Source organism: Vicia villosa, unplaced genomic scaffold, assembly GCF_029867415.1.
Source record: "Vicia villosa cultivar HV-30 ecotype Madison, WI unplaced genomic scaffold, Vvil1.0 ctg.000011F_1_1, whole genome shotgun sequence".
Lineage (NCBI taxonomy): Eukaryota > Viridiplantae > Streptophyta > Magnoliopsida > Fabales > Fabaceae > Vicia > Vicia villosa.
The window spans coordinates 778,429-799,411 of NW_026704941.1; positions in this window are offsets into that span (position 1 = coordinate 778,429).

A 20,983-nucleotide genomic window follows, 5' to 3' on the forward strand; every position below is an offset into this window, starting at 1 on the left:
ATTTGAAATATGATTTACCAGAAACCCTAAATTTCACATTCATTCCCAAGTTGTTTCTTCACTCTCAGCCGCCGTTCATACCTTCTTCTCCATTAAAGAAGAAGATGTTTGACGTTCGAGCTACATTGAAAGTTGTGGACCCAACAACCTTTTGTGTGAGAAGATTTTGCATTTTGAAAGTTGTGGTCCCAACAACATTTTCTTGTACGAAGATTTCAAATTTTGAATTTTGTGGTCCCAACAAACACTAACACAGGTTAGTCTCACACGTGTCTTATTTTTTTGTATTTCTAATTGTTTATGTTCTCCAATTTCGTATCTCTCTTTATTTTTGCTTTGTTTTTCTATGTCCCATTTAGTTCTAGGATTCTATATTGTGTTTTGTCGTGTTGACTATAAACATCTAGTGTTTTGATACGTGAGTGGTCCATTTCTGTGAATGTAATGTCAAATTTCCCTCTTTCCTATTTGTAATGTACAGGAGATGGAGCTATTTAAGGTGGTATTTTACACAAATGGTTATTTTTTAAAAGACCCGAAGTTAAGGTATGAGAGTGGGGAAATATATGTTTAAACAAGGTTCTGTAAGTTCTTATAAGGCAATGAGAAGGCATTATGGGATAGTATTAAGTTCTTATACAAATGGTTATTTTTTAATGATGAAGAAATACTAAACGTCGAACCAATTAGTATTAATACTAATCCTACAAAACCACATGTTCCTGACAAACAACCTGTTCCTATCAAACCAATGGCAACTGGTGTCAGAACATGCATTGATGTAAGCCAAAAAATGCATAAGTCTACTGCATTTAAGAAATTAGAAGTTGTCAAACCATCTACTTACAAGCCAAGTATGTTTGTTGTTTTAACTTAATTATTTTTACTAATATTATGCTGTCAAAACATGTGAAAAGTATGATACCAATAAGGAAAAAAGGGTCAAGCATGTTGAAATTCCAAAAAGAAAGAGTGATAGACTTATAACACTGAAAACATGGGACATTGTGAGACCTGGGAAGCATGCAGAGGATCCACTTGTGATTCTTGAATAAGAAGATGAATAAGAAGACATAACTGGTGGAAATGCTCAGGGAAAGAATACTTGGAATGACATTCAGAAGAGCTTGACTCAATGAATTTTTGTTATGAAATACGTAGTTTTTCTGAAACATCAATCTTATGTAATTACAACCTTGTGTTTGTGATGAACTCTTGTGTACTCTTTTGTTTGGAACAATCTTATGTAATGTCAAACCTATGTATGTGATGATTTACTATGTGCTCATTTAATTGTGCTTACAAATTAAGTTATGTGGTTTACAAATTATGTCAAATTGTGCAAACTATATTTTAACTGTCATAAGTGACTCACACCGTTATAAATGTTTTGTGTATTGTGATCAATATTATGTTCAGGTTATGTTATGTTGTTTGCAATTGTGAAAATTATGCCAACTAAGTCATAACAGTTTGGTAATATGCATATGCCAATTGTTCTTGAAAGTTATGGACTTTCATATGTACTTGGTACAGTCAAATGATGAACATTTCAGGTTAACCAAATTGTGCTTGCAAATTACAATTATGTGGTTTGAAAACTAGTATTGTGCATATGCCAATTGTGTTGGCAAATTATGGACTGTTATAAGTAGCTCGTACTGTCATATTATCAACATATCAAATTTAGTCAATTGTGCTTGCAAGTTATATTATGTGGTTTGTGAATTGGTACTATGCATGTGTCAGTTGTGCTTGTAAATTATTGATTGTCAAGTTCAAATTGTGTGTGCAAATTGGACTGTCATATGCAAAATAAGCCAAACTAGTCATAACTGTCAAATTAACATTTTAACATCTTGCATATGTAGTTTGAACATAACAACACAGTAAATCAAACTTTCAAATATTCAACAATTACATTTCAAAATAAATTAAACATTTAACATAAAAGATATTGCAAAACACAACATTTTCAAATTCCAAAAATATTCTCTACTTTCAGTTTATTTTCTAAATTCTCGTTCTTTTTCCTTGAATATTCATACAATTCTTTCAAATAGCCCATATAGCCCATAAATTCCAGCTCTGAGTTCATAATGCTCCCATATTCATTTTCAGATTTTGCTCTAATTTCTTCATCACATATGAACAAATCACACGTATCAACACACCTCCAAACGAGACATCTACAAAATAACCTGCCTTTATTAGGCCTCTTCTTGCATTGGTGTGAAACCATACAACCCTGACACCCACACAACTTTCTAGCTCGATATTTTACACAAGAAGAAGACATGGAAACACCTTTGATTGAGTTTGCCTTCAAAAAATGCTTTGAAAATATTTAGAAGTAAGACGAAGCGATGTAAAGTGAAGCAAATCTGACGATGGAGAAAATGAAGGAAACATGAGGAAGATGAAGGAAACGTCACTGGGGAAAAATAGGTCAGGGTGGGGGAAAATGACACAGGTTTCATGTTGTTAGGATATTGTATTCAATTTTTTTCCATGTCATTCAATTTTAAAAAAGACAAAATTTAATCTACATGGACTGCCACGTAATACTGTGTTAGAGACATTTAACGTTATGGGCCAATTCTGTGGATGGAAAAATTTGGAGGGACCATTCTTTGAAGAAATGTTTTAGAGGAACTAAAGATGAAAATGACAATATTTATAAGGACCAAAAATATATTTAACCCAAAAAAATACTATCTCACATTTTTCTTTTAACAAAAAACACAAATTATCGATCATGATTATTATAAAAAAAATTACACGATAAATATTTGTCATGTCATTGATAATTATATAATAAAATAAGCAAACATTTTATCTTGATGTCAAAAATAAATATTGTTCTGAGCCGGTCAAAGGCCAAAATAGTAAAGTATCAGTTCTCCTCAATTTCACTCAACTTGATCCAAGATATAAAATCAGTTCTCACGCAGAAGCAAGGTGCATGCTCTAATCTCAACTTTTCACCATAATCATCTTTAATCTTAAATTGACTCAAGTGTTGGAGTATTAATTTTGCAAATCCACCCCGCGCCGCCATGACGGAGATCAACACAACTGTTTCAATATCATTAGTTCTCCAACTACATCTATTTCTGATTCTTGATCGAAACAAATATACATATAAGTCATTATTTTATACATGATATATGAAAAAAATATTTGAAATATAAAATTAAATCTGCATTAAATTTATGAAATTATGACAATCTATAATATAAGAAAACTCTATCTTTTTGAAGAGTTCCTCTCATGCTGCCAAGTGGCTTATTCTGAGAGTAGGAAATGTTGCTTATTGATGCGCCATGTGGACTGTTCATTTATGAAGTTATGTTCTTTCATCTTCCACTATGGATGTGTTACATAATTAGCATTTGTGTGGTTCTGTCCATGCATCTTCTATTCTGCATAATTATGTGTTACATAATTAACATAATGAGGACTTTATATTCTTTTGTCCATTCAGCTTCTGCATCAGTTATGTAATGAAGAGTTTGTAACTCCTACATTATACATAATGATTGTGTTATTTATAGCATTTGTGGCTTCCACTTTTCTATAGTATCAACGATACATTTTGAGATGATTTTTGTTGACGTATCGGTAATGAAGTGATTTCTTTGGTTGGTTTTTACTATACTGATTTTGGTTTGTTGTCTGTCTAATATTATTTTTTGTGTTGCACAGGGTGGTAACATACATGTTGTAACTCATCAGGTATGTTTGTTTGTTATTGTTTTGATTTTGATGAGGTTTTTTCTTATATTCTATTATTTTGGTCTTATGTTGTTTAGATACGATGGTGGAATGAGATCAAGCAACTTCAGAACAAACCAACTGACATCTTGGTTTGATTTTCTACATTTATGTACTTTGCTAGGGTTTTCATTAAAACTCATCTGATCAAGGGAAAAACTGTCATCAGGGTTTTCAAATCATTATTTTTAGTTGATTTCTGCCATTTTTGTAAGTACAATTATAGAGTACGTAAGAATTAATACAAATGTAAATACAATTTTTGTAATCAGAGTGCAATTAATTTTTGTAATAGGATGAAAAGAAAATAGATAAATTATACTGTGATAAGTGTAATGATTGTATGTGGTTCATTGACGTGGTTTGTTTGTTACTGTTTTGGTTTTAATGAGTTTTAATTTTCATTTTTTTATATTGTTTTGTTCTTATTGTTGAACGGTTCCGTTGGTTTTCTACCTTAGAAATGATTCCATACTTTTGAACGGTTCTTCCAATTCTTCTGGAATTATAAGTTTCCAACTTTACTGTTGGACGGTTCTTCGGTTCTTCTGGAATTATAAGTCCCGTCTGTTGAACTTTACTGTTGAACATTTCTTCCCGTTCGTCTGGAATTGCGGTGATTTTGGGTCTCAGTTTTTGTTGATATATTTTTTTAATAGAATTTAAATAAGAAAAAAGAATAAGAGTAAAACAAGAATAAATAAAATTTAATCCATTATATCTCATTATATCTAATGAATTTTGATTTGTTTTATTATTTTTATATATGTTACCGATCAAAAAGAGAACATAATCACGATTTGATCATTAATAACCTATATATTTAGTTAATTTCAAAATATTTTTTTATAAAATTTTTAACCCAAATAAATTATACTGTACTTTAAATAGATAAAATAAAAAATATTCTCTATAAAATCCAAATAAAAAAAAAGCAAAGTGAAAATAAGAAAAATATAAAGAAGATAGACATAAAATATAAGTTTTGTTTGAATTGTTGAGTTGAGAATTCTATTTGTAAAATTATTATTATTGCTACATTAAAGTCTAAAATGGATAAACATTTATAAACTTGATTTTTCAAAAATATTTAAAATAAATAAAGTAAATATATATTACAATAACTTAAAGGTAAAAAATTACAATACCATAATAATGATCAAAATAAGAGAAAAATAGAATGTGATGTTTATTATTGATTTAAATATGAAAAAACATGTTACTATTGAAATCTATGTCATTGAAATAATGATTTAATAAATATGTACTAATTATCTTGGACGGACCAATGAAGGGAACAAATTTTAATTTATTATATGTATTATTTAATATTTATAAGATTTATTTTTATACTTAGTAATTATATATTTTGAATATAATTATCCATATAGGTCTATTAATTTGTCTATATTTAACATTTTGTTAATGTAATAGTGTTATTAGACAGCAAAATCGACCAAACAGTAATATAATATGCATTTGATTTGTTTCCTTTCTTATTCTTTTTACTTTTAAATGATAATAAATTTGTTATTTTTTTATATTTTCTAATATCTACTGTATATTTCATTTTTCTATTTTAAAAATATTAAATGTTACATTCAATTAAAAATAAATTATAAAATATTATATAAAAATGATTTTATATAAAAAATACAATATAGACAATGTTATTTTTATAAACGGGAACAATTGTTTTTATAAAAATAGTGATCCAGATATTATTTATATATATAAAAAAAAACTTATAGGCACATGTTTTGTTATTCAGCTAACATTTCAACTTCTATGTAATGCTAATTTATATATAATCTAATTATTTTAAAAATAACTATATTAGTTATAAAATAAAAGATAACCATATTAGTTATAAAAAAATTAGTTACAATCATTTAAATTAATTATCATCAATATTACTCTAATTTTTAATTTATATTTTTTAATATTTATTTATATTATATTATTTAAACTATATACATATGATGTAAAAAATTTAATGCGACGATTTTAAAATATATAGGAATTTGCTACACATAAATTTAATACGGGTTAGAGTTTACAATTGTTTTTAATGTTAACATATATAATATTCATTCTGACATAAAATATATGATATTTGTATTTGTGAATGAAATGTATGAGAGTAAGAGTTGTATTTAGTTTATGAGAATGTGGGTAAGTCAATTGTGTGTGTGTTTTTTTTTTGTTATAAAATAATTGTGTGTTTTATCTATTACTTAAAATTGTTTTTTTAATTTGACTCAACAAAAATTGTTTTTTTAATTAAAATTAATTAAAAAAATTTAGTACAAAATTAATAATATATTAAATGCATGTTTTTATCTTTTATTTAATTAATTAATAAAACACAAATGTGTGTACTGGTGGAGTGTTTACGGAAAAAGTTTTGATTGAAATGAATTTAAGATGAAATCTTTTATATTTTGTATCTTGAATAATTTTAAAGGTTGGAGACTTTAATATATATATATATATATATATATATATATATATATATATATATATATATATATATATATATATATATATATATATATATATATATATATATATATATATATATATATATAAATCAAGTAGAAGAGAATAAAGGGAAGAAAAAGAATATAGAAAGACATCAATATCTACATTACATGCGTTCTATTTTTTTAATACATATCAATTTAATACTCCTTTATTTTCTTTTATGGAGGGTTAATTAAATAGTCAATACATAACATATAAAAGTAATTTATATTCTTGGAGAATTGATTTTAATAGAGAATTGATTTCTATTAAAAGAAATATTTATAATCTCTAAAAAAATTAGGCATGTTGGAAGGGAGGGAAAGAGAGATATCGTGGAGTCAAAATATTGTTTTAATTATTTATAAAGCAATAAAAACTTATTTCTCAACATATTAAAGGTTTGTATTATTTTCAAGATTGAACTTTATTTTTTTAAAATATTTTCTAATTTAAAGTATTCTCATATTATATTATTCATATAACCTTTTTTTCACCTAAATAATTTAATTAAAATCAAAATTATTTATATTTTCACCCTTGACCTATTTATAACACTGGTGTATATCACAAATTTTATAGAATCGATGTATCCAGTTAATATTCAAAAAAATATTGAATATTAACTAGAGCACGGAGTTATTGATTAAAATATTGAATATTAACGGGAGCACGAAGTTACTGATCAAAATTTTGAATATTATCGGAAACATTAAGTTACTGAACCAAATTTTGAATATTAACGGGAACAAATTTTGAACATTAACGGGAACACGAAGTTACTAATCAAAATAATAAATATTAACGGGAATACGGGGTTATTGACAAAATATTGAATATTAGCGAGAACACGAAGTTACTGATAATTTTTTTGAATATCAACATAATCATTAACTTACTGATACATTTTTTCAATATTAACGGAAACACAGAGTTACTGATTAAAATAATGAATATTAACGGGAACATGACGTTACTGATAAAAATATTGAATATTAACGGAAACAAATTTGGAATACGTTGAAAGTAAATGTGACTAAGTTTACTGCATTGGACAATCGACATTGTGTATTCTTTATTGATCTTCCCAATTTTTATTGCATATTAATAAAATAACACTTCATTATTCTATTCTTTATCAATTTTATTTTTAATTTTATTATGTATCTTTGTTGAACGAAATGTATCATAATAATAATTACATCAATTTCTTTTTTTATAAAAAAATATAATATTGAACAAAATAAGCAAGAATATGAAGTTACTAATCAAAATATTGAATATTAACGGGAACATGAAGTTACTGAATAAATATTAGAGTTTGACCTATAACCACATTTCTTAACAATAAAATATTGAATATTAACGAGAACATGAATTACTGATCAAAATATTGAATATTAACGGGAACATGAAGTTACTGATCGAAATATTGAACATTAACGGGAACATGAAGTTACTGATCGAAATATTGAATATTGTAACAAGTGAGCATACCACACTGGTCCCCGTGCGAATGCACGGATATCCCATTAATATTTAAAATATTGAATATTAACGGGAGCACAGAGTTATTGATTAAAATATTGAATATTAACGGAAGATAAAGTTACTTATCAAAATTTTTAATATAATCGGAAACATTAAGTTACTGATCCAAAATTTGAATATTAACGGGAACACAAAGTTACTGATCAAAATAATAAATATTAACGGGAACACGAAGTTATTGACAAAATATTGAATATTAACGAGAACACGAAGTTAGTGATATTTTTTTTAATATAAACGGAACATGAAGTTACTGATAATTTTTTTTCAATATTAACGAGAACAAATTTGGAATATTAATGGGAACACAAAGTAATTGATCAAAATAATGAATATTAAGAGAACACGGAGTTACTGATAAAAATAAAGAATATTAACGGGAACATGAAGTTACTGATAAAAATATTGAATATTAACGGGAACAAGTTCGGAATATTAACGGGAATACGAAGTTACTGATCAAAAAAATGAATATTAGCGGGAACATGAAGATACTGATAAAAATATTGAATATTAACGGGAACATGAAGTTACTGGATAAAATATTAAATATTAACGAGAACATGAATTACTGATAAACATATTAAATATTTACGGGAACATTAAGTTACTGATCGAAATATTGAATATTAACGGGAAAATAATTTTTATGGATGAAAATATCCCAAACTTTGCCCCAACCTATTAAAAAGAAATTTCTATATTTCACACATCTGGTTTTATGACATTTACCTCTAGAATAATATATATATTGAACGAAATAACACGGCCACAACGGGTACCCGTGCGGACGCACGGGTATCACGCTAGTTTAGTATAAATATTCAAAACCAAATCAGACGATAATTATTTTATGTGTCTTGCTAACCAGTGCCCTCAGGGCACTCTTTAAGCATACTAAATAAAGAAAATATTCTTTATAAAAATTAATATTTCAATTTCCAATACACTTTTAATGCATTGAATACACGCATTTTAATAAAAACTTACCACTTTAATCACTTAAAAAGTTTCCCAAAAGTACTGGTTAGCATTTTCCTTATTTTATTCAATTATGTTGAAGTGTCTATTTGTTACATAAAAACTTATCATCTACTATATTTGTTATTTAATTTTAATTATGTTAGTTAAAATTTAAATTATATTATTTTAACTAATTTAATTTAATTTCTTCCAAAAAAAATGAATTAAATTTATTAGTCATTCTACATTTTAATTCTACATTTTAATAAGATTTAATCTAATAATAACATGTATTATACGGTATTTATCTAAGTTATTTTTAGACAAGTAAATTAATTACTAAAAAATAATCACACTGTTCCCACAGTATAGTAGAAGTTGGAGTAGCCAATTAGCCTTTTTTTTTTTTTGGGTCGAAACAACTTAACCCGTTAAAGATTTTTAATCAACCCAATTTAAATGTTTTCTGTTGGGCTTTACTACAATTTCTTAAAATTTTTACGGAAATTCTTATTAACCCATATATCTTCTTAAAAATTAAGAGATACATCTCTAAACGCATCAAATTTATAATTGACTTAATTGCAATTTTGGTCCCCCTATTATTATTTTTTTTGGGTTTTGGTCCCCCTATTTTAAAATCGAAATTTTAGTCCCTTTATTTTAGTTTTTTGAGGATTTTGACCCCCTTGCAAATCTGAAGACAATTTTTAATGAAATGAAATTCAAATTGATGACATGTTCAACATAAATCTTAAATAAAATTAGTTTATATGAACCATTCATTATTGAAACGACACTAACACATCATCAATGTGAGCGTCATTTCATTTAAAATTGCCTTCAAATTTCCAGGGGGGCCAAAATCCTCAAAAAACTAAAATACAGGGACTAAAATTCCAGATTTTAAAATAGAGGAACCAAAACACAAAAAAACGAATAATAGAGAGACCAAAATTGCAATTAAGCCTTTATAATTTTTGATGTTTTCGGGGATACTTATCCGAAATAACTCAATTTCTTGTGTTAAAAATTTTCAGATATGCATATCCGAAATAACTCAATATTTGTTAAAGAATTAAAATCAATGTGAATCAATACAATTAATAGTATACTTAATTATATTAATCAAAATATATAATTAAATAACTAATCATTAGTTGGTTCAGTGGTGATTGGCGCTGGACTTGATAGGAAGGACCACGGTTCGATCCTCCGCAACCCTGATCGGGATGAGATTGGACCCACTTGATACCAAAACTGACTCAACCCCCTTATGCCAGAACTCACCTATTAAATATTTAAATCAACACTTATTTTCATATAATATTTTAGTAGAAAACACCATAACAGAACTAACCCAACCCCCTTATGCCATAACTAACCTATTAAATATTTAAATCAACACTTATTTTCATATAAGGTTTTAGTAGAAAATGTTTAGGAATCAAGCAATGAAGTGAAGATATTCAAGCATCCAATAACGTAGAAAATGTTGGAAAATTCTTTGCCCACCTCCCAACCTTCTAGGTCACCTCTGGTGAAAAACCACATATACCCCTGACTTCGGAAATGCATTTCCGAAATGCAAGAAAAAGGTGTTTTCGGAGATGCATCTCCGAAAGCGCCTTTTTTTTTTTAAATTTGACTTATTTCGGAAATGCATTTCCGAAAACACCATTTCGGAACTTCATTTCCGAAATATTGCGCGTTTTGCAGATTAAGCAAAACAGCCCCCTCCCCCATTCATTTACCCTAATTCAACATCAAACATAACCCCAGAGAAATTTTGTGCAAACACTTCCAAGGCTACATCAAAGGATCCAATAAGCTTCCTATACTACATTCAAAAGCCCTCCAATCTCATCAATCGGTAAGCATTTTGAGTTTTAGATCTATGATTAAAATTCATATTAGGGTGTTTACAAATAGCAAAAAATGTATTAGGTTAGGTTGGTACTGATATTTAGGTTGTTTAGAATGTGTAAACATAGTTTTGAACTTTGTTTTGGGGGTCTGCCCTGGAAGTTGCAGAAAACTTCCTCGCAGGGGTGTTTCGGAAGTTCATTTCCGAAAACACCTCCATTCCCAGTTTCGGAAATGAACTTCCGAATTGTATCAGAAGTGCAATTTTTTTAGTTCTTTATGTTGTCTCGCATATTAATCGATTTCAATTGTTTTCAGGAACATGTCAGACAACCAAGCACGCATCAGACAGGGTAGAGATACCCAGACTGCGTCGGCTAGACGCGAGTGGGCGGCGGCGCAACTGGCGTCGACACAGGGACGGGGGCAGGGCCGGGGACGACGTGTGCGAGTTCCCGTGGAGATGGACGAGGGTACCTCTACATCTGGATCGAGGAGTCGTCTGGTGTCATACCCCAAAATTTGCCCTCCTATATTCAATCAAAAGTTCCTCTATGCATCTTCAATGGCTCAAAGTTCAAGGGACTGTTCAAAACAACACTCTCCTAATCGAGGGTCTCTCAAAGCTAGGGTTTGCACTTTATCAAAGGATTTTGAATTTCTAAGGCCTCAAATGGATCTCAAGATGTCTCATATGTCTCAATGTATCTCCATGACAATTATTAAGCTTTAATCCCAAGGATTTCCCACTCAATGGCTCAGATGACCAATAATCGACTGTGTTGACCTGAAAGTCAACTATAGTCAAAATACAGTCAAACTTCAAGATTTTTGGTCAACATCAAGTATGTGAGGTCATATCCATCATTTGATCAAAGGTTGATCATGATCCATTAATAAAAACTCAGAGATGAACAAATGCAAAGGTTCAAATTAGGGTTTTTCATAGGAAAAGTCAACTCAACTTTGACTGGCCATAACTTCTACATGGAGTATCAGAAATTCCTCACTCAAAGCCTATGTTGAAGGAAATTGAATCCTCTACAATTTTGTCTCTCACATGCCACAAATGCTTCATCCAATAGATATGGTCAAAGAGATTATAGGTCCTCCAGAAAAGTCAACAAAAACACCTTTTGGGTCAAAGCTCATAATTTGAGCATGGAAGTTTCAATGAAGATGAAACCAAAAAGGCCATTTAGAGGACTTTTTGAGCTTTCCAAAAAGTCCTAGAATATGGTTATATGGCAAATATTGAGGGAGATACGAGACGTACAAGTTGGCTAAATTTCAAAGAAGATATAAAACCCTAAGTGAAGAATTTTGAATTTCTTGATTAATGGGCCTAAGATTTCCACTTCATACATGGTCATGACTTTGTAGGAGACCTCTAAATCCATATCCATCCTTTTATAATTTTATTTACTATTTATTTGAATTTTTGTTCATTTAAATATCAAATAAACTTATAAAAAATACCAAAATGAATGGATTAATTTATGTGGATCTTGTTTTAATCACCTAAGGGCCCAAACAATACCTTAAGAAAGACCAAATTTCGTTCATGCATGGGGGGAGGTGTTTTAGCCAAAATTAGAAGAAAAATCTCATGAATACTTATGCAAAATTCCAAGGGATTTGAAAGAAGAGGACCAAGCCCATATCAAACCCTAAAGACACTCATATATATTCTAAGATAATAGGGGAAGCTGGGGGGGACGAAATTTGGGGGAGGGAAGCAGCCAAAGAACTAGGGTTTGCATGATCAAAAATTCCAAACTAAATTGCACCATCGAATTTCAAGTTTCAGCCCTCCATAGTAAATTCTAAGCGTTCAATCGTTCTCCTGAAGTCTCCAGGATCTGATCCCAATCTTCATTGAGGCCCATAGCGCGCAAAGGAAGTGTATACAGGGACACGTTTCTCACTCTCTTTTTCAAGTTTCCTTTTCAACGTTTCATGCATTATGAGTTTATTTTGATTGTTTATTCATGATCACTATGATGTTTGAAACGTTTCTGGGCCATTAAATATAAGAACTAGCGCAGGAATTACAGTGCACCATTGTTAGGGCATTGAGTTCGGGAAGCATCGAAACCCTAGATACAGGGCGTTTCAGTCCAAAGTGACGGTTCCATTGAAATCGCAGCCCTTCATGGTGGGTCTGGGGTATTCGTTTTTGTGTTTTGGTCGATTTGGCAGGAATTCGTAATGCCCCTTGCCGGAGAAGATGACCGGTTTTATTCCGGTACGGCGGCCTTGGTTTGCAGGTGTTTTGGGGTTTCTCTTCGCATGCGTGGCATCTCCTTAGTGGATAGTCAACAAAATCATCTTCTCTCTCAGCCAACGATTGGTGGTAGCAAAGCCAAGTGGGCCCGGTTTGACCTCGTTTTTTTTATTTTTCAATTTAACGAGCATGTATAATATTTATTAGTGTGGGTGTATATCATTATCAAGTAACACGCGCAACATAGTTGGTAGTAGGCAAATGAATGAATCTCAGGGGCCTGGGTTTGATCCCCAGGTTCTAACATATATTTTTATGAATAAACATCTTTCTTGATCCAGTGCATAGTATCAGCAGGAGACATACGATGCACTTCTAATCTGGGCCATTAGATCTCCTCCAACTCAGATCTGACGCACACAAGGATGGAGGTGCATCATGAACATACAAGAGCCACCACACAAGATCCTGTCCAGGTTTCTTTTATTTTTATATATTATTTATATATTTAGATAATTGTTTAATTATATTTATATATTAATATGTACATAATTTATTTTAAATAGGATTAGAATATAAAGTTAGGATAATACATTATTATATTTTCCCGATTATTTTGATTACTCGATTATTCGAGTTAATTAATTTAATTAACTTTAATTAACAAAATCACAAAAATCCTAGAGAGGTCAAGGTATTAGGGTTTGCCCGATCCCATTGCCCATTTGTCAAACCATCAAACCTTCAATTAATTCTCTCCTCGACCCGACTAAATCTATTAGTCGCATTAGACGAGAGATAAAAATACACAAATTAAAATACATTTTAATTTGCTGCCCGCGACGATCAATCTATCGATCTGAGTAATCAGCAATGCCCCGTAATCCGTTAGCTATACTGACCAAATTTATTGGCCACCGCATCTAACGGTGCCATATCAAATCAGGGTTGTACGCCCAAACACTTAAAACACATCAAACCACAAACTACGGATTTTCATCCTTTCCAATTAGGCAACTCAAAATGCCTTTCAAATTACGAACTCAAAACTACGATAGGCTATTCAAAAAGCCTCAAACACCTCCACATCAAATTCAAAGGCGTACAATCATGTGCCCGAACTACGTTGACTCTGATTCTCCATAAGGAGATACGTAGGCACTTGGATAACCAAGGCGAGTCCCCCACCCTAAAATCTCAATTTTCCCCTATTCACCTCCTTAGCTATAAAACCTAAATATTTTAGCCATAAACTATCACCTTAGATTCAAAGCCATAGGAAAGGGTTGAGGGTGCCTAACACCTTCCCTCAACTTGATTATAATAACTTACCTCAATCTCTTAACTGCGTAGGGTTTCCTATTCGCCCTTCAGAATAGGTGATGACTCTAAAACCTTTAATTTTTAGGGCAGGTTGCTACAGCTGGCGACTCTGCTGGGGAAATACACTATAGGTGAATTATTATGCTCCTAAGGCTTGAGATGGTTTAGGTTTAGGTTTGTGGCAAACGGTTTAGGTTTTTGGCGAAATTTTCAGGGTTTGGCTAATTCGCCATTTTTAGGGTTTACTTATTTTTATAAATATTTAAATTTTTATTTATTATTTATTTTTATATTATTTCATCTATTTACATCAATTTCAAATAAACATCTATTTATCTAAATATTTGTTGTTTTTGCTGCATTTTCGAATTATAGCCAGCCGGATTTTGAGGTTAATTTTTAAATATTTAAATTTAATTTTATTTATTTATTTACTCACTTATAAGTTCATTTATTTACAGTAATTTAGTTAAATATTTGTTTATGTGAATATTTATTATTTTATCGCATTTCGGGATATATAAATTGTTGTTAAACCTAAGCGTGGGAATTATAATAATGACCAGAGGGGAATTACATCGCCTACGAGTCTTATTATAATTCCACTCAGAGTGGGTTGAATATCCGGAAAGGTCTGATACGAGGCTCGACCTTGTTGAGGGCTGGACTTGGTATTTGGCTGATCTCTCTAGGAACCTACCCCTAAAACTCGAACCTCATAGATAAATGAGTTATTCCAAAATCCAAAGAGACAAAAAGTCTCGGCGGCTACGAACGATCCCATGAGACCTTCTAGAACATACAAATGGGAAGGGTAGGCACCCTAAGCCGCTACGTTGAACCTATGAACCTAGGGCTTATGTGCTTACGTGCTTATTATATATGCAATTTATACTGCAAATGTCTTGCTTCTAATTCTGCAGGTATTCCTACGCACTCCCTGGCCTGCAGGGACTCTAATTTCGAGACCATGTCCTTCCCACGAAGGGCATCTTCGTTTACGCACGTTGATCGGCCTCTCGATGGCCATGAGACTTAGTGACTGTCATGAACGGTCACTCCGCGCCTGTATCTACGCACTCCCTAGCCTATAGGGACCTTCCTTATATAGCCTTGTATTCTTACAACTACGTGTCCTTCCCACGAAGGACATCTTCGTTTACGCACGTCGATTGGCCTCTCGATGGCCATGCGATCCAGTGACTATTTTGAACAGTCACCATGTGCTTACATTTACGCACTCCCTAGCCTGTAGGGATTCCATTTCTAGAATCACATCCTTCCCATGAAGGACACCTTTATTAGCGCACATTGATTGGCCTCTCGATGGCCATGCGATTCAGTGACTGTCTTGAACGGTCACCCCGTCCTTACTCCTACGTACTCCCTAGCCTATAGGAATTTTCTTTTACATCCATGTGTTTTCACAATGACGCGTCCTTCCCCGAAGGACAACTTCATTAGCATGCGTTCGATTGGCCTCTCAATGGCTATGAGATCTAGTGACTGTCCTGAACGGTCACTCCATGCTTGTTTCCGTGCACCCTCTAACTTGTAGGGTTTTGGGATTTTCATCTGTACATCTTTTATCCCTAGCCCGTAGGGCTTTCACTTCATCCGATATCGTCCTTAGATAAGTTGTGTTCCACACAGAGAACCTTCCCACCGAGGACAACTTCATTGGTACACGTTGATTGGCCTCTCGATGGCCATGAGACTTGGTGACTGTCTTGAACGGTCACCAGCCGCTACCTTCTGCATACTCCCTAATCTAAGGGATTTCCATTGGCGTGTCATAACATCTATTTGCAAGGATTTCACGAGGGTTTAATGTCGTCTCTAAGGCTATCCCTAGGATTATACGTCATGCGTCTGCATTGCATACATGGAGTTATAATACAAGGAGTCTCTCGCATACGCATGCATTTGCATTTTCATGCATTCATACATTCGCATATCTATCTTCGCCCACATCCATACTTACCGTGCTAGCCGGTTTCCCGAAATTCCCGAAGAAGATCAAAGAGGATCATAAACTACGGAGAAAGGAGGATAAAACATCGAGAATGATTTTAGTCTTACTAAAGAAAAAAGGATGTCTTTCACCACGCCAGCCGCATATCCATGCCTTTCCGTAACGGGTTTGTAAATACAATAAAGGTTGTCATCGAGCAAGGATTAGTTCAACAAAGAAGTTCCCTCATAGATACACTCAAGATGTATCTAGTCATAAAGGGGTTCATCTTAGAACACATCAAACTTACAAGGATGCTCTACGATAGCCTAGGGGCAAGGGTCAGTCCAACTGGGGCAATACCCTGAACAAAGATGCATGACTACGATGGAGGGAATGCGACATATGTCAACCCCACACCAAGGAAAAAAAGGGTCTTAGGTAATACTATCCTTAGGAAAAGCAAAAGAGGTTCAGTCAAAGGAAACTCATGAAGTTCCGATACGACGAAAACCCAGCGCTAGCAATTCATTCCCGACAGGTTTGACGTGCCCAAGGAAAATCCGAGGTTGCCCTCACTTCTACAAGTCTAAAGAGCTAAGGAGTAAAACAAGATCAATGGACCTACAAAGGAGATTGTCCCTAGGATCAATAGGTGTTTACCACGCTCAGAATTTCAACCCCTACGATCGCTAAGTGTCGTTCAGGATAAAAGTTGTACCTTTGGACTAGCAATTCTAATGGGATGACCATGCATGTTTTGGAGTCAATTCATTCGCTTCATTCGTTCACTACTACGACTCTTTATTCGCTTCCATTTAATTTTCAATTTCAAATCTAAGAGTATTAACAAACTTGAGGGAGAATGACGACTACAAATAACTAAGTCCAGCTAAACATATGCTTTCAAGGTAAGACCGAGCTGAGGATGTACAGGCATTGTTTCAATCCCTAAACAGTGGAGACATAAGGATGTTAATCCCTCGTCACCCCCTCGAGCCAGGAGTTGGAGTTTTGTTTCTACTTTTCAAATAAACCTTGATTTTAACCAAGGGGCAGGGTAGATTTCAGTTAATTCAATGGTGTATTTTGGTTGTCGAGAGAATCAGTCAATTCAAGCTGAAATTCTGGACTCAGACACGCGATGTCTTACAGGATGTCACGACATCACTATCTGAATGTTTTTAAACAAATGAACAAAGTGTAAACAGAAAACAACACAGGAAAATTGTTAACCCAGTTCGGTGCAAACACACCTACATCTGGGGGCTACCAAGCCAGGGAGGAAGTCCACTATAAGTAATATCAATTCAAGGTAATACAACTCAATATTACGCCTTTCACTTAATATCTACCCAATGCAACTTCAATCTAAACAACTTAGACCAGAGATCCTACTCACTCCCCCTCAATCACAGCAGTGATGAAAAATTAACAGACGAATAACAAAAGAAGACACTCTTCAAAAACACAACTTGATCTTGCTTAAAAGCTTTGATCAAGTACAATAGTACTCTTGCTTAAAAGCTTTGAGTACTTTTTACAACTCAAAACAAAAACGCCTAGACCAAGACATTCATCATGATGATTGTTTGGCTTACAAGAAGGCTAGTACACAAAACAAAAAACACAACAAACTTCTGGACGGCAAACCCTGAAAACCAAAAAACCAACCTCCAGCAGCTTCTTCAATTGTTATAAATAACCTTGCAACAGCTGGGCCTTGGATCCAATATTATTTTTAAACCTAATTAAGACCATTTCCATAAAGCAAAGATCCTATGAATAACCATCGCATAAAGCTGTTCTGAAACAAATCAATATCCAAAGTTTCCAAAAGAGGCGCGCAAAGTCTTAACAGATCAAATAACCATAACGAGATCATAATAAAACACAGCAGCTTCGGATGTCATGACATCGGCCTTGACATCAGGTAAAAGCCTGCACAAGAAAAACTTCAAAACAATGCATGTCATGACACCAGGTTTGACATGATAAAGACACTATTTGTTTTACCAAAAAATACAGCCAATCAATAACATCTACAAACTCCCCCTTTGGCGAATTTTTGGCTAAAACAATAATAGATGATACCATCAGAGATTAGAGTACGCACAGCAGCCAATAGAAACAAGGATCCAGAGAAATAATAAATTCTGTCAGCCAACAACATCCTGCTTGATTAATCATAGTACATCCAAGGAACCAAAAGTAACAGAATATCCCTTGTCAGGACAAGAGGATCCAGAGAAACATTTACAGCAACAACCAGCAACAACCAAGTCATCATCTATCACTTTCACTTCTCCCCCTTTCTAGCCACAAAAGGAGCCAAACAACAGATGAAGATTTACACTTCAGAACCAGCAGTATCTTCAGTATCCTCCTTACTCATTTCCACATCACTGGAGCTACTAGTCCGGGCATCAGCATCCTTACCCTCCTCAGCCATCACTACCAACAGTATGATCATCACCACCATCAGCAGAGTATACTTGACATTCAAGTGAGCAATAGTGCTGGTCGCACACCCAATTAATTGCTATAATCCTTCACAAAGACAAATGCCCAGTTTGCTTCTTAGATTTTCAAATTGATTTGCATCCAAGGCTTTTGTGAAAATATCAGCTAGTTGAAGGTTTGTAGCAACATGTTCCAAGACAATTGTTTTATCTTCAACAAGATCTCTAATGTAATGATGTCTAATATCAATGTGCTTGGTCCTGCTATGCTGAATGGGATTCTTTGAAATGTTAATGGCACTTAAATTGTCACAATATAATGTCATGACATCTTGTGTGACATTGTATTCTGTTAACATCTGTTTCATCCAAACAAGCTGAGAGCAACTACTTCCTGCTGCAATGTATTCTGCCTCTGCAGTGGACAGGGACACACAATTTTGTTTCTTGCTGAACCATGAAATAAGATTATTACCCAAGAAGAAACATCCTCCTGAAGTACTTTTTCTGTCATCAGCACTTCCTGCCCAGTCTGCATCACAATATCCAGTGAGAATGGGTTCACACCCATGAGAGTAGAGCATTCCATATTCACAAGTACCATTCACATATTTCAGGATCCTCTTGACTTGATTTATATGGCTGGTTTTGGGTTCTGCTTGATACCTAGCACATACCCCAACAGCAAAGGCAATATCAGGTCTACTGGCTGTAAGATACAACAGACTTCCTATCATGCTTCTGTATAGACTTTGATCAACACTGGTTCCCTTTTCATCTTTGGACAGCTTCAAATGGGTAGGTGCTGGTGTCCTTTTGTGAGAAGCATTTTCCATTCCAAACTTTTTGACAATGTTTCTAGCATACTTGCTCTGAGAGAGAAAGATTGAGTCTTCCATCTGTTTGACTTGCAGCCCAAGAAAATAGGTTAATTCTCCAACTAGACTCATTTCAAATTCAGATTGCATCTGATCAACAAAATGTCTAGTCATCTTGTCTGACATCCCACCAAATACAATATCATCCACATAGATTTGAGCTATCAGAATCTTCCCTCCTTCATCTTTAACAAAAAGAGTTTTATCTATCCCTCCTTTCCTGTATCCATTGCTAGTAAGAAACTCAGTTAGTCTCTCATACCAAGCTCTAGGAGCTTGTTTCAGACCGTAAAGAGCTTTTCTTAATTTGTATACATGATCAGGGTGGTTTGGATCTGCAAAACCTTTAGGTTGTTCTACATAGACTTCCTCATTCAAATATCCATTCAAGAAAGCACTCTTCACATCCATCTGGTATAGTTTGAATTTCAGAATACATGCAATCCCTAACAATAGCCTAATTGACTCAAGTCTGGCAACAGGGGCAAAGGTTTCATCAAAGTCAATTCCTTCAACTTGGGTGTATCCTTGAGCAACTAGCCTTGCTTTGTTTCTGATAACAGTTCCCAGTTCATCTGACTTGTTCTTGTAAACCCATTTAGTTCCAATGACATTAGTACCTTTAGGTCTTGGTACCAGCTCCCATACTTCATTTCTTTCAAACTGGCCTAGTTCTTCCTGCATGGCATTAATCCAGAACTCATCTGTTAATGCTTCCTTGACATTTTTAGGTTCAATTTTTGACACAAAACAAGAGTTTGAGACAACTTCTCTTGACCTTGTAATAACTCCACTGTTGAGATCTCCTATAATAAGATCTTTAGGATGATCTTTCTGAATTCTTATAGAAGGACTCTTGTTAGGGGGTTCAGTCTCAGCTTCTGTGATAGTGGGACTGCAATCATCTTCTCTTGTAGAACCTTCTGCTGTAAAATCCCAGAATGTTCCGACATCTTCTGTGACATCTGCTTGATTGTGAACATCATCAACCACAACATTTATGGATTCCATTATTATTTTGGTTCTTGAGTTGAATACTCTATAAGCTCTACTGTTTGTAGAGTAGCCCAGAAAGATTCCTTCATCACTCTTGGGATCCATCTTCCTCCTGTGATCTCTATCAGCAAGAATGTAACACTTACTACCAAACACATGGAAGTATTTGACAGTGGGTTTTCTTCCCTTCCAGATCTCATATAGGGTGGTAGAGGTTCCTTTTCTTAAGGTAACTCTATTATGGACATAGCAAGCAGTATTCATGGCTTCAGCCCAGAAGTAGATAGGAAGATTCTTAGCATGGATCATGGCTCTTGCTGATTCTTGAATAGTTCTATTCTTTCTTTCAACAACCCCATTTTGCTGTGGAGTAATAGAGGAAGAGAATTCATGATGTATTCCTTCAGAGGAGCAGAATTCAGCAAACTTTTGATTCTCAAATTCCTTTCCATGATCACTT